Below are 15,946 nucleotides of genomic sequence, written 5' to 3' on the forward strand. Positions count from 1 at the left end.
TTTTCATTTGGTGTGAGGGCTCTTCCTTGTGGTATGTGGGCTTCTCTCTAGTTTTGGGGCATAGGCTCCAGAACACCTGGGCTCAGCAGCTGCCACATGTGAGCTCTGTAGTTTTGGCATCTGAGTTTAGTTGCCCCACCACATGTGGGATCTTAGTTCCCTGACCAGAGATCAAACCTGCATCCCCTGTGTTGGAAGATGGATTCTTAACCAGTGGACCCCCAGGGAAGTCCTGATTTTGGAGCCTCTTGAGTACGTTCATTTTTCCAGAGTTGGAAACTCTCAAAAAGTGACCATCTCCATTGCAAGAGGCCCTGGCTGGGTTCATTTGCTCTAGGAACCTCACTTTCTTTTTTTTTATTATAAAGGTACTTATTGCTTTGGTGCTTCCCTCATGGCTCAGACGTTGAAGAATCTGCCTGCAATGTGAGAGACCTAGGTTCGATCCCTTGGTTGGGAAGATCCCCTGGCAAAGGGAACGGCTACCCCCTCCAGTATTCTTGCCTGGAGAATTCCATGGACAGAGGAGCCTGGCGGGCTACAGTTCGTGGGATCACAAAGACTCAGACACAACTTAGCAACTAGACAACTACAACAACAACAAAATAGATAATGTATTTCCTGTGTTTCATGAAGTTAACTAGTTGCTATTATAGGTACAGTAAGAATTAACTCTGTTTTCTGACCTCCTGAGAATAATATTTTAAGGTAAGTGTTAGTCGTGTCCAGCTCTTTCTGGAACCCATGGACTGTAGCCCACCAGACTCCTCTGTCCAGGTAAGGAATTGCCTATTCATTGAACACAACTCAATAACTGGAGTTGACTAATGATAGACCAGGGAACAGTCAGGCACAGTGTAGTAAATTATGTTCTGTCATCTTATAACTCTTAATAATTCAGCTGTCGCTCTAGACATTTTTGTGTCTTTGTCTGGAGAATGGAGAGAAATAAAATTTAGGCTGCTATTACAGACAAGGTAAAAATCTGGGGTGTCGGGGGAAGGAAAGGCTTCACAGAGAAGACTCTAAAATTGGGTGCTGCATGTGAGTGAAAGTTCACGAAGGTGACGGGGAGAAAGAGAGGGCATTCTAGACAGAAGGAACAAGATGGACACAGATCACAGATGGAAGACATCTTCGCTGGGAATAGAGAGGCTGTGTGCATTTGTGAGAAAGAGTTCAGGAAGGCAGATTGAAGGGGCAGGGTGGGGGCCAGGTAATATGGTGTCCTTAAGAGTTAGACAAGCCTGGGACCAGACTCCTGCTTGGCCTCTAATTAGCTCTGCAATCTTGAGCAAGTACCTCTGTAATATTCTTAATTCTCTATGTGTAAATTCATAAAAACAAACTAGTACCTACCTCCTAGGATTACTGTGAGTTTGAAATAAGAGAGTCCATTTGAAATGCTTAAAATGACACTGGATCACGAGGTATCATTTAGGGGCTCAGTCAATAGAAGCGTGCGGTTGCTATTGTTACTGTCACACTAGTAACAATGTGTGTGTGGGTATACACACTAATAACAATAGTGCTTTTATGTGAATCAAGGGACTAGATTATGAAATGGTTTAGAGACCATGTTTAAGAGTACAGGCTTTTTCTTTTAGGTCAATGTTTCTAAAATGTGGTCAATTAATCTATAAAATTAACAGTCCTCAAGCAGCTTCTGTGGCAAAAGCAATGAAAAGATATCTGTTTAAAAATTTTATGAATTTGAAATGGAAGAAAAATTATCAAATACCATTATGCTCTTAATAAGGGTTCACACGTAGAGATGGCTCAAATTGGACAGACTCTTAAGGTGTAGTTAAAATTAGTAGGATATCATTTATTTTAGTTATATCATTGGAATATTATTGTTTATGTGTGTAAAGTTTGCATTTTTTCTTGTTACTCTTGTGTTATGACTCTGATTAACAAAAATAGATTAATGACTGAAAAAGTGATTCATTGAAGTGTAAAAGCAATGATAAAAATAGTACAAAAACTACAATTCAGAAGAATAATTAGTGAACAGGATTTCAGGATCTTTTGGAACAAGAGCATCTGTGAACATGATGAATTCACTCAAGCAGCTGAAAGGGAAAGTGTGAATGGGAAGGGTGGCTATGAATATCTAAAAACAGGATTTTATTGAACCAGCGGTTTGTTCTCCTCTTGTCTCCAGTGTGCACTCTGTATTAGAAACCTCTGTCAGAATGCTTAGTGATGCTCTCAGTGGTTTTACATCATTCCCGAAACAGAATAACCTGGAGACTTCCCTGGTGGCCCAGTGGTTAAGATTCCTTTTTTTAATGCAGGGGGCATGGGTTCAGGGAATGAAGATCGCACATGCTATGCAGCGCAACCAAAAAATAAGCAAATGAAAAAACAAAATAGAATAACTTTATGGGTCAACCTGGAGAAGGAAATGGCACCCCACTCCAGTATTCTTGCCTGGAAAATTCCATGGACAGAGGAGCCTGGTGGGCTACAGTCCATGGGGTCACAAAGAGTCGGACACAACTGAGCATGCTTGCCTGTGGGTCAGCCAGTAGTTTTTCCTGAAGCAGGCACAAAATAATATTTTCTGGTATGAAATTGATGTGTTTTATTTCTAAATGCGAAGAGGCCAGAACAGTAGCATCCACAGATGCAAGCCATGCTAGGGCCAACACGTTTATAAAACTGGCCTCAAACTCGGGACAAATAAAATGCTGGGAGAGGAAGCCAAAGCAGTCCTGGGCAAACCTAATGTCAGGACAGGATGCTGCATAGTGCAAATGACACACAAAGATGTGGAGCTCTTCTTATTGTAATGATGACAGCCAGATTTTGTTTTCAGTTCAGTTCAGCCCCTCAGTCATGTCTGACTCTTTGCGGCCCCATGGACTGCAGCATGCCAGGCTTCCCTGTCCATCGCCAACTCCTGGAGCTTACTCAAACTCATGTCCATTAACTCGGTGATGCCATCCAACCGTCTCATCCTCTGTCATCCCCTTCTCTTCCTGCCTTCAATCTTTCCCAGCATCAGGGTCTTTTTAAATTTTTTTTTAATAGTTGAGTAATTTATTTTGCTTTATAGTTAAGTAAAACTATAAAACAAAACTATATTTTGTTTTATAGTTGAGTAAAACCACAGAAAGGGAAAGATATACTTAACTGAATGCAGAGTTCCAGAGAATAGCAAGGAGAGATAAGAAGGCCTTCTTAAATGAACAACGCAAAGAAATACAGGGAAGCATAAGAATGGGAAAGACTAGAGATCTCTTCAAGAAAATTAGAGATATCAAGGGAACGTTTCATGCAAGAATGGGCACAATAAAGGACAAAAATGATGAGGACCTAACAGAAGGAGAAGAGATTAAGAAGAGATGGCAAGAATACACAGAAGAACTGTACAGGAAAGATCTTAAGGACCCAAATAATCACGATGATGTGGTCACTTACCTAGAGCCGGTCATCCTGAAGTGTGAAGTCAAATGGGCCTTAGGAAGCATCACTATAAACAAAGCTAGTGGAGGTGATGGAATTCCAGCTGAGCTACTTTAAATACTAAAAGATGATGCTGTTAAAGTGCTTCACTCAATGTCAGCAAACTTGAAAACTCAGCAATGACCACAGGACTGGAAAAGGTCAGTTTTCACTCCAGTCCCAAAGAAGAGCAGTACCAAAGAATGTTCAAACTAACACACAGTTGTGCTCATTTCACATGCTTAGCAAAGTTATGCTCAAAATCCTTCAAGCCAGGCTTCAGCAGTACTTGAATCGAGAACTTCCAGTTGTACAAGCTGAGTTTCGAAAAGGCAGAGGAATCAGAGGTCAAATTGCCAACATTTGTTGGATCATGGAGAAAGCAAGGGAATTCCAGAAAAACATCTACTTGTGCTTCATTGACTATGCTAAAGCCTTTGACTGTGGGTCAGAACAAACCATGGTAAATTCTTAAAGAGATGGGACTATCAGACCACTTTACTTGTCTCCTGAAAAACCTATATGTGGGTCAAGAAGCAACAGTTAGAACCAGACATGAAACAACTGGCTGGTTCAAAATTGGGAGAGGAGTACAACATGGCTGTATATTGTCACCCTGCTTATTTAACTTCTATGCAGAGTGTGTGTGTGTGTGTTAGTCGCTCAGTCATGCAGAAATGCTGGGCTGGATGAATCACAAGCTGGAATCAAGATTGCTGGGAGAAGTATCAACGTCTCAAATGATGCAGATGATACCACTCTAATCGCAGAAAGTGAAGAGAAACTAAAGAGTCTCTTGATGAGGGCAAAAAGAGAGTGAAAAAGGTGGCTCAAAACTCAACATTACAAAAATTAAGATCATGCCATCCAATCCTATCACTTCATGGAAAATAGAAGGGAAAAAAATGGAAGCAGTGGCAGGTTTCCTTTTCTTGGGCTCTGAGATCACTGAGGACAGTGACTGCAGCTGTGAAATTAAAAGATGCTTGCTCCTTGGAAGGAAGACTATGACAAACCTAAACAACGTCTTAAAAAGCGGAGACATCACTTTGCCTACAAAGGGCCATATAATCGGAGCTATGGTTTTTCCAGTAATCACGTATGGTTGTGAGAGTTGAACCATAAAGAAGGCTGAGCACCCAAGAATTGATGCTTTTGAATTGTGGTGCTGGAGACTCTGAAGAGTCCCCTGGACTACAAGGAGATCAAACAGGTCAATCCTAAAGGAAATCAACCCTGAATATTCACTGAAGGACTGATGCTGAGGCTGAAGCTCCCATACTTTGGTCACCTGATGGGAAGAGCTGACTCATTGGAAAAGACCTTGATGCTGGGAAAGACTGAAAGCCAAAGGAAAAGGGATGAGGATGAGATGGTTAGATAGCATCACCAACTCAATGGACATGAGTTTGAGCAAACTCCAGGAGACAGTGGAGGACTGAGGAATCTAGCATGCTGCAGTCCATGGGGTTGGAAAAAGTTGGACATGACTTAATGACTGAACAGCAACAACAACAAAACCATTAGTGGGAATAGAATAAACCAGCTCTTTGCATCTCTGTGGTACCCATATGAAAGAGAAAGACATACCTTATAATTTTGAATTCTCATTATCATTTCATCTAATATTTTTGTGAGATATGATGCAGATTAGAAGTGTGTTTGAGGGTATGCTGATGAAGGACCAGGCATGTGTCCAGCAAAAAGGTTTGGTATGTCAGTATCAACTTTTTTTTTTTAATATTTATTTATTTTTTGGCTGCCTCTCGTCTCAGAGGATGAGATGGTTGGATGGCATCACCGACTTGATGGACATGAATTTGAGCAAGCTTCGGGAGTTGGTAATGGACACGGAAGCCTGGCACGCTGCAGTCCATGGGGTCGCAAACAGTCGGACACGACTAAGCGGCTGAATTGAACTAAATGGGTCCTAGTTGTGGCAGGCAGACTCGGTAGTTGTGGCTTACAGGTTTAATTGACCATGGGGCAGGTTGGATCCTACTTCCCCAACCATGTTGAGACCCACGCCCCCTGCATTGGAAGGCAGATTCTTAACACTGGAGCACCAAGGAAGTTCCCGTATCTATTGCTACAAAAATGTACAGCCACTTCAAAACCTCACCGCTTAAATAATAGGAATTTATTAATCTCATGAGTCTGTCGGCCAGTGGAGTGGTTCCTCTCATCTCAGCTAGGCTTACCCTGGTGTCAGTGACAAGATGTGAGCAGGACCAGCTGTGTATTTTGTGGAGCTCAGAGCAAAATGCTGGGCCCCTTATTTAGACATTATGAAGACTTTTAAAGTAATGACAACAGAACATTAAACCAAGCATGGGATCTTTCTTACCGTAGGACCCTGTGTGACTGCAAAGGCCAAGAACCATGAAGCCAGTCCTAGCTGTGGGTCATTGTGTAGGCAGCTCTGCTGCCCTCAGCTGGGTTCTTCCCTCTGTCTGAGTAGCAGTGTGGCTAGTCTGGGTTAGACTTGGCTGGGACAACAGGGGTAGCTATACTCTGTCCATTTCATCCTTTAGCAGGCTGGCCCAAGCATGTGCATGTGGCAAAGAGACAGGAGGAAGGATAGGCAAGCCCAAACACGCAGGCACTTCTCAGGTCTCTGCCTTGTCACATTTGCTGCTGTCCACTGCACGAGTGGGCTTCCCAGGGGGCACTAGAGGTAAAGAGACCACCTGTCCAGGCAGGTAGACTTAAAAGACTCAGATTTGATCCCTGGGTCGGGAAGATCCCCTGGAGGAGGGCACAGTAACCCACTCCAGTATTCTTGTCTGGGGAATCCCATGGACAGAGGAGCCTGGTAGGCTGCCATCCATAGGGTTGCACAGAGTCGACATGACTGAAGCAACTTAGGAAGCACACACGCACGCACATTGGGTCACAGCAACTCCTATGGCCAACCCAGAAGTAGAGGGGGAGGGTGCTACCACACTATGACAAAAGGATGAAGAATTAGGGCTGCTTTTGCTTTGTACCTCCCTCGACTACTCAAAACCAGCTGTATCCGAGTGCTAAGATTGCACATTGTCTTATTTACTAAGAACAGTTAAGAATGGTGATCTTTGCTAAGTGGTGAAGAAGGAACGAAAATTGTTAGCACCATCAAATCTCCACGACAGAGCATATGTCTTTTCCATGTGTCTTGTGAAGAAATGGGTAGCTTGGACTAAGACTGTTTTTCTACCCTAAAATGTGCAGGCTATCCAGGGGGAACGTACTCATGTGAAAAACTGAAACGAGGGAGGAGATAAAATTTCTTTATAATGCTAATAATGCCAGGAAAAACCAGAAACCAGAAATCATCCTTGTCATTACTGGTGAGGAAATGTTATCTCAAAGGTTTCCAGTGGGTGTCAACATGCCATGGGCAATAGGTTGAAAATCTCAAACCTCTCATTTCAACCTCATCAGATATTAAGTGCAGAAGATAACATATCAGGAAATTGAACTGTGATGCAAGAGGCTTTGTCAGCCAACAATGAGTCTTCCCTAACACTTGATTTTTTTCCATTTTCTGGAGAAAGACATCAGTGACACTGGGCATGTTTAAAAACCATTTAGTGTGCCAGAAAACATGGAGAAATTCTTTCCTGAGCTGAACCCAAACAGAAAACTTTAGAAATGCATTTGTATCTGTCGTCCAAGTTAAAACATCCAAGGACATCCCTGGTGGTCCAGTGGTTGAGAATCTGCCTGCCAAGGCAGGGGACATGGGTTTGATCCCTGGGCAGAGAAGATCCCACATGCCAACTAGGGCAACTAGGGGCACGAGGGGCAACTAGGCTGGTGCCCCACAGCTAATGAGCTCGAGTCCTGGAGCCCACATGCCGCAACTACTAAAACCTGCAACCTAGAGTCCATGCTCCCCCCGCTACGAGAAAAGCCATGGCAATGAGAAGGCCATGCACGGCAACTAGAGAGTAGCCCCTCCTCCCCACAGCGAGAGAAAGCCCATGTGCAGCAGAGAAGACCTAGCACAGCAAAAAATAATAAATATTTTTAGAAATCCAACCATACAGCCTTTGACTTAACTGCTTGTAAAACTGGCCTTCAGTGAGAGACTTCACCACTGTTTCTAGGTATATGTCCCCATCCAAATATACACAGCACAGTATGTAGGGCCACCGAGCATTTGCTGCCCATCATTCTCAGTTACGGGCTTCCCAGCTGGCACTAGTGGTAAAGAATCGGCCTGTCAATGCAGGCAATGCAGGTTCGATCCCTGGGTCAGGGAGATCCCCTGCAGTAGGAAATGGCAATCCACTCCGGTATTCTTGCCTGGGAAAACCCATGGACAGAGGAGCCTGGCAGGGTACAGTGCATGGGGTCTCAAAGAGTTGACTACGACTGAGCGACTGAGCATGCATACATTTGTAGTTTTGCTTTCTAATTTAGCAGAGCAAGAGAAATGTAATCTGTCATTAATCCAGATACACATATACATGTGCATATTATGTACTCTAAAGATTGATTGCAAATAATAGTATCCTTTTTGCTGATTTGTTATTCCTCACCATTCTACCTTTGCTATTTCAACTTTCTATCCAAACTCTGGATCTGAGTACCTTTGAATAGTTCTTTTTAGTAAGCCTGGTATACGGCACCATCTAAACTCTTGCTACCTATTATCCAAAATTCAGGTACCAAGTGTATGTATCCCTTGCGATATGAACTTGATTTCCAAACTCAAGGTCAGGAGGTAAATAGGTCTGATAACAGGGAATACTTGAATACTATTAATTTTAAGTTATATATTAATTTTATTATTTAAAACTTTTGTGAATGTTTACCTAAAATTGGAGGTTTTCATATGCTCCATGCAGCTAATAAGAGGTTATTAGGCACTGAAAATTTACGAAACACTCCTTTCCTTTAGGGAATGGGAGGGGGTGGAGATCACTGAAAGAGATTTTAAATAGAGGGGAAAATATAATCAGATCTGCATTTTCAGATTATTCAGGAAAATAGTGTTGAGTTTGGAAGATGGCACATAAAATTCCATACTGGGGACTTCCCTGATGGTCCAGTGGTTAGGAATCCACCTGCCAACGCAGGGGACTCGGTTTGATCCTGGTCCAGGAAGATCCAACACGTTGCGGAGCACCTAAGCTTGGGCGCCACAGTTACTAAGCTTGCATGCCACAGCTACTAAAGCCTGCATGCATAGAGCCTGTGTTCACTAAGAGAAGCCACTGCAATGGGAAGCCTATGCTCTGTAACTGGAGAGTAGCCCCTGCTCACTGCAACTAGGGAAAGCCGAATGCAGCAACAAAGACCTAGCTCAGCCATAAATCAATTAATTAAAATAAGTAAACAAATGAAGGTACCGGTGTTCCTCCCAAAAACTTAATACTGGCCGACTTTATTCTTTCTACAAACATTCAGGAACCTACTGAACAGAGCTTGTACTGGAGGATACAAGAATGGAAAGATTGCAATGGGGGTCTATCGTCCCGAGTCCAGCCTCGTGGAAGTGACCACTATTCAAACAAATTACCCAACGATTAAATCACAATTGTGTTAAGTCCTGATGAAGAATCAGGAGTGGCTCTGAGAGATGGCACGGAGATAGAAACCGTTCTTAGAGAAAGGTGAGACATGAAGGTGAGAGAGGAAGGAGATGAAAGATGATTCCAGTTTTCTGGTTTAGAGCCTGAGGTTATTGACAGAAAAAGGAGGGCGGATTTAAGAGGAAGTGATTTGCCATCTTTTGATAATTAAGTGCTGTGCTGTGCTGTGCTTAGTCACTCAGTCGTGTCCTTCTTTTCGCGACCTATAGCCCACCAGGCTCCTCTGTCCATGGGGATTTTCCAGGCAAGAATATGGGATTGGCTCGTCCTCCTTCAGGGGATCTTCCCGACCCAGGGATCAAACTCAGGTCTCCCACATTGCAGGAGAATTCTTTACCATCTGTGCCACTAAGCGATGGACATGATGAATTTGAACTGCCTCTGAGATATGCAGGATAGTTGTCCAGAAGGCAGGTGTGTATTTAAATGTGGAGAGAGAAATCTGAGCTGCAGGTACATATTTGGGGATACAGGATGGACTGGTAGCTATGGAGACTGACTCAGCTTGTCCACTATCCTTAATAGCTTCTCCTCTGGCCTCAGTCAAGGCTATAGACAACTGTTTCTGCAGGGCAAGATATTTTTTTCAACCAGCTTCCATCTCTTAACTTCCACTTTGAACCTCCCTACTTTGGTTTAGTCTTTATTGTTTTCTCTTGCCTCAAATCTATATATTTCCCTTATGGAATTTTTTTTTTCTCTTTGGTTGCTCAACTTCATTCACTCTACTTCTGCTAACAGCTTCTGGGTTTTGCTTGAGGCTTCACCTTCCCCCACCACTCTAATCCTATGTATTTCTGGTAATACTGATTCCACGTGAATTAGGGGCAGGAGAGTCTATACCTGTGAAAGAGGCCTGGCTAACCAAAGTGTCCTGGTGATAGTGATTACCTCAGGGTTGATCCATGATCAGAGTAGGAAAATAAAAAAGAGATGCCATGAAAGCTTTGCTGAGACTTCTGGCAGAAAGTCAGGGGTTCTTTCCTCCTAATGTAAACCTAAAGGGATATAACGGTAACATTTCTACGATAGTCTTATAGCCACAAGGATTTTGAGAACAGAGCGAATACAATGAGAGGAACATGAGAATGAAGAAAATGAATCTTGGTGATCTTGCTGAATTCCGTCTCTTACTTATGGAATTTAACCCATTGACCTTGATTATTATTACTGTTTCCTCCTATTTAATTTCTTTATTTTTATTCTTTTAATACAGTGGCTCTCAGATACATAAGTCTGACCCCATCCCACAGATTCTAATTCATTTGGTCTGCAGTGTGCTCTGGCCATTAGCATTTTTTTAATTAATTTGTATTGGAGTATAGTTGCTTTACAATGTTGTGCTAGTTTCTACTGTACAGCAAAGTGTATCAGCTGTACATGTACCTACCTCTCTCTTTTTTTATTTCTTTCCCATTTAGGTCACTACAGAGCATTGAGTAGAGTTCCCTGTGCTATATAGTAGGTTCTCATTAGTTATCTCTTTTATACACAGTATCAATAGTGTATATACATCAATCCCAGTCTCCCAATTCCGGAGAAGGCAATGGCACCCCACTCCAGTACTCCTGCCTGGAAAATCCCGTGGATGGAGGAGCCTGGTAGGCTGCAGCCCGTGGGGTCACTAAGAGTCGGACACTACTGAGCGACTTCACTTTCACTTTTCACTTTCATGCATTGGAGAAGGAAATGGCAGCCCACTCCAGTGTTCTTGCCTGGAGATTCCCAGGGACAGGGGAGCCTGGTGGGCTGCCGTCTATGGGGTCACACAGAGTCGGACATAACTGAAGCGATTTAGCAGCAGCAGCAGCAGTTTCCCAATTCATCTCATGGCCCCTTCCCCCTTGGTATCCATGTTTGTTCTCTATGCCTGTGTCTCTATTTCTACTTTGCAAATAAGATCATCTATACCATTTTTCTAGATTCCACATATATGTATTAATATGTGATACATTTTTCTCTGACTTATTTCATTCTGTATGACAGTCTCTAGGTCCATCCACATCTCTACAAATGACCCAATTTCATTCCTTTTTATGGCTGAGTAAAGAGCCTCTTGATGAAAGTGAAAGAGGAGAGCGAAAAGGTTGGCTTAAAGCTCAACATTCAGAAAACGAAGAGCATGGCATCTGATCCCATCACTTCATGGGAAGTAGATGGGGAAACAGTGGAAACGGTGTCAGACTTTATTTTGGGGGGCTCCAAAATCACTGCAGATGGTGATTGCAACCATGAAATTAAAAGATGCTTACTCCTTGGAAGGAAAGTTATGACCAACCTAGATAGCATATTCAAAAGCAGAGACATTACTTTGCCAACAAATGTCCATCTAGTCAAAGCTATGGTTTTTCCAGTGGTCATGTATGGATGTGAGAGTTGGACTGTGAAGAAAGCTGAGTTCCGAAGAATTGATGCTTTTGAACTGTGGTGTTGGAGAAGACTCTTGAGAGTCCCTTGAACTGCAAGGAGATCCAACCAATCCATTCTAAAGGAAATCAGTCCTGGGTGTTCATTGGAAGGACTGATGCTGAGGCTGAAACTCCAATACTTTGGCCACCTCATGCGAAGAGTTGACTCATTGGAAAAGACCCTGATGCTGGGAGGGATTGGGGGCAGGAGGAGAAGGGGATGACAGAGGATGAGATGACTGGATGGCATCACCGACTTGATGGACATGAGTTTGAGTGAACTATGGGAGTTGGTGAACAGGGAGGCCTGGCGTGCTGCGATTCATGGGGTCACAAAGAGGTCACAAAGAGTTGGACACAACTAAGCGACTGAACTGAACTGAACTGAATATTCTCTTGTGTACATGTCCCACATCTTCTTTATCCATTCCTCTGTTGATGGCCATTTAGTGGCCTTTGGTATTTTTAAAACTTTCCCATGTTGTATATGTAGTCAGGTTTGAGAATTCCACATCTAGCAGTCACTCTTGATTTTTTTTTAATGTTTTATTATAAAATACCATATGTACAGAAATATAAGACACTCAGGAAAAAAACATAAAGCAAGCAAAACACAATTTTACCTTGAGAAATGAAATATTACTGGTACCCCAGAGCCTCCTGCGTGCCCCATTTCAGTTCATCTTAAATCTCCTGCCAGATATCTTCTCTCGGTACCTAGGCTCACTCTGTTTCTTCAGCATCCCTGGAGCAATTCAAGCCATAACCTGTTTTCAAACTCCTTCCTGCCCTCACTCCAATGTTGAAGTCTTATGAAATTCTAGTTTCAGGTCTTAATTTTTCTCACAGTACACATGTCTACATTTATTTAGATATAGACATATTTTCCTAGTGTTTTTATTTTTATTTTCTTTTAATTTGGCTGTACCACATGGCATGTGGGATCTAGTTCCTTGACTAGGGATCAAACCCATGCCGTCTGCATTAGAAGGTGAAGTCTTAACCATTGAACCACCAGGGAAGTCCTCAGTGTTTTTAGACGGCATGTTTCTTGTATCCACCACTCCTTTCCCTAGAATTTGCAGTGTTGGAAGCTGGAGCTTCCAAATAAGAACCTCTGTTCTTATTCCAGGAGCTGGTTTCTGAGATTTTAAGGGATGGGGTAACTGTACTGCCTGACTAGATAGTACATTTATATTCGAAGAGGACAGGTATTCTCTCCTTCTTAGTAGGCATTGTGTATTCTTGGGGGCACTGCTCGCCTTCTGTGGCTCCTGGAATTATTCAGAAGTGTTCTACCTTGGAGAGCTAGCTAGGTAGCTATGACAGGGCCAGGCACCAGGAATAGCCTTTCCTCTTCCTCCCCGACCTCGGTCCCTATTGTTTTGGAAGCCCTTTAAGAAGGGCTCTGCTTCCCGATCCAGGCCAGCCCTCAAGTTCAGAGCCTTCTCTAGGAAAGTTATTTATTCCTTTGTTCAGAAAGTAGTCCTGGGGTCTTTATCCTGGGAACTTTCTCTGCCTGGAGCTGTCAACTAGAGGGCAGTGTCTGATCCAGCCAGGCCAAATGCAGCCTGGTACTTAATTACCTTAACAACCGTAGGGGGGCCTCTCTCTCTCTTCATATTTGCTTATTCTAATCTTGGATTTCCCCCTGGCTTCCTTGGGAAGAGCTGCTTTTCCTCAGCAGTGTTTAGTGTCAAGTTTTCTCTACCCTAGTCTTGCCCTTGATTGCAAACTTTATAGAGTCTTACAGGAATTCTTCATCATTTCTTTCTTTGTAAAAAATATTTATTTGACTGCTCCAGGTCATATTTGCAGCATAGGGGATCTTTAGTTGTGGCATGCAAACTCTTAATTACAGCATGTAGGCTCTAGTTCCCCAACCAGGGATCAAACCCCAGCTCCTGCATTGGGAATGTGGAGTCTTAGCCACTGGACCACCAGGGAAGTCCCTTCTTCATCATTTTTGATTTAATAATAGGACTCTTTCTTGGTTTTTGGCAATTATATATGCAAAATTTTCCAGACTATATAAATATTTTATACATAAATAATACATATTAAGTATACATAATTTTGTATATATGAATAATTTTGTATATATCAATAATATTTTTCTGTCATTTTAGTGGAATTTGGGAGCACAGGAAGTAGATATCTGTGCTGAGAAAATAAAATAGTGCAACTGGCATAAGATGGCATCTTATAGGGAGTAGCTGTATTTTTAGCACTACATTTGGGCCTTAATGCATACAGGAGTATGCTACAGTTACTTATTTATATATATATATATATATATATATATTTTTTTTTTTTTTTTTGCTGTGCTGGATCTTCCTTGCTACGTGCAGGCTTTCTCTAGTTGCAGCGAGTAGGGGCTACTCTTTGTCGGGGTACTCGGGCTTCTCATTGCAGTGACTTCTCTTGTTGCAGAGCACAGGCTCTAGGCACACAGGCTCTGTGATTGTGGCATCAGGCTTAGTTGCTCCATGGCATATGGAATCTTCTTGGAGCAGAGATGAAACCCATGTCCACTGTAGTGGCAGACGGATTCTTAACCACTGCACCGCCAGGGAAGTCCAGTTACTTCTATATTAACTAATGCTCAGCTTGCTAAGGGCTTCCCTCATGGCTCAGTTTGGTGAAGAATCCTCCTACAATGTGGGAGACCTGGGTTCGATCCCTGGGTTGGGAAGATCCCCTGGAGAAAAGAATGGCTACCCTCTCCAGTGTTCTGGCCTGGAGAATTCCATGGACTGCATAGTACATGGCGTTGCAAAGACTTGGACATGACTAAGTGACTTTTGCTTTTACAACTTGCTAAATTTGTAAATCTAGAAACCCAATTTTCCCTAAGCCTTTAACATATGACTCACAGATAATGTTGTATTTATAAGTCTAGCTTTATCTTAAGTTAATGACTAATTTTCATTTGTTCTTATATCAATGCTAAATTAGCATGTAAATTTTACATAGTAAATGTTCCTAAATATTTAACATCATTTACAAACTTGATTAATAACATTTCCGTAGCTTTGGCATTTTAACCACAATTACAGATTTGATTCTCTTCAGTGCTTCAAACATCTGACAAGGCAGACTTATAAATGGAATAAATAAAATTGCTAAGCGCTGAAACACTGTTTACAGACCTAATAAATCTGAAGTTATTTCCTAATCCAGAAGTTTTTTAACATTCAGTTTTAGTCTGAGTCAATCAAATTCTCTTAAATATTTTTAATTAAAGTCACAAATCTTCTTAAATCAATCAAATTCTCTTAAGCTAACATTCTGCCTACTTCACCTGTTTGTAGCCTGGCAACTGAAGGCAGCAGAGGAAAAACATGCACGATTAAGCTTATTGGTTTTGCTTTAAATTTATGTCCACAAATCTCCCGTAAGTCCCTGGTACTGCTTCTAATATTAAATTTCCCCAATATATTTACTCTCCTGTATTCCCAAGTAGCTTTTTTTTTTCTTTTCTTTAAGGGCAGGGTGGTTATTTATTAGCCTTTTTTCACCTTTTAAAAATTATTTCTTTATTATTTATTTTTTTGGCTGCACCGTGTGGCTTGTGGGATCTCAGTTCCCCAACCAGAGTCTGAACCGCAGCAGTGAAAGCCCAGAATCCTAACCGCTAGGCTACTAGGGAATTCCCTCAAACTATTATTATTTTTAATTATGGCAAAGTACATCTAACATAAAATTGACCATCTTAACCTTTTTTTCAAGTGTCTCAGATAACTTTTCACAATTTGTCTCTCCCTACTCTCCGTGGATGATCTCATTCACTCTGTAATTGTAAATATTGGGAGCAATTAGAAAAGAATGATTTTGTTTTCTTCCCACTGCCAGATTTGCCAGCTTGTCTACATCTGTGCCCTTTTAAGCTGCTCTCCCTTGTCTGATAGTGGAAGAACTGTTTGTGCCAATCTCTCCACCAAGCCTTGGATCCCGTCCCCCTCACCTGCTCAAGGACTCCACACCCAATATTATCCCCATTCTCTTCCTTGTCAGCTTTTCCTTCTACTCATCCTTTCCATGGAGAAGGCAATGGCAACCCACTCCAGTACTCTTGCCTGGAAAATCCCATGGATGGAGGAGCCTGGTAGGGTGCAGTCCATAGGGTCGCTAAGAGTTGGACACCACTGAGCAACTTCACTTGCACTTTTCACTTTCATGCATTGGAGAAGGAAATGGCAACCCACTCCAGTGTTCTTGCCTGGAGAACCCCAGGGACGGGGGAGCCTGGTGGACTGCTGTTTATGGGGTCGCACAGGGTCGGACACGACTGAAGCGACTTAGGAGGAGCAGCAGCAGCAGCATCCTTTCCATCAGCACGCCAGAGTGCTGTCTTTAGGCTTTTCCTTTCCTTCCAGCTGCTACCCCATTATGGGAAAGTTCCTTCAAAGGCCTGTCCACACTGTTTTCTCACCACTTTTCTCCATTCTCTCTTTGTGTGTGCTCAGTCATGTCTGATTCTTGGCAACCCTATGGACT

General features: G+C 42.5%; 1 protein-coding gene and 1 pseudogene across 1 annotated transcript in view; one reads left to right on the top strand and one right to left on the bottom strand.

Annotated features, from left to right (window-relative positions):
• TNRC6A (trinucleotide repeat containing adaptor 6A) overlaps nucleotides 1-15,946 on the top strand; it is a 223,948-nt gene that overhangs the window by 14,146 nt on the left and 193,856 nt on the right. The gene's annotated exons all lie outside the window — the stretch shown is intronic.
• Nucleotides 1-15,946, bottom strand: part of LOC107131823 (5'-AMP-activated protein kinase subunit gamma-1-like) — a 114,597-nt pseudogene that overhangs the window by 1,082 nt on the left and 97,569 nt on the right.

Source organism: Bos taurus, chromosome 25, assembly GCF_002263795.3.
Source record: "Bos taurus isolate L1 Dominette 01449 registration number 42190680 breed Hereford chromosome 25, ARS-UCD2.0, whole genome shotgun sequence".
Taxonomy (NCBI): domain Eukaryota; kingdom Metazoa; phylum Chordata; class Mammalia; order Artiodactyla; family Bovidae; genus Bos; species Bos taurus.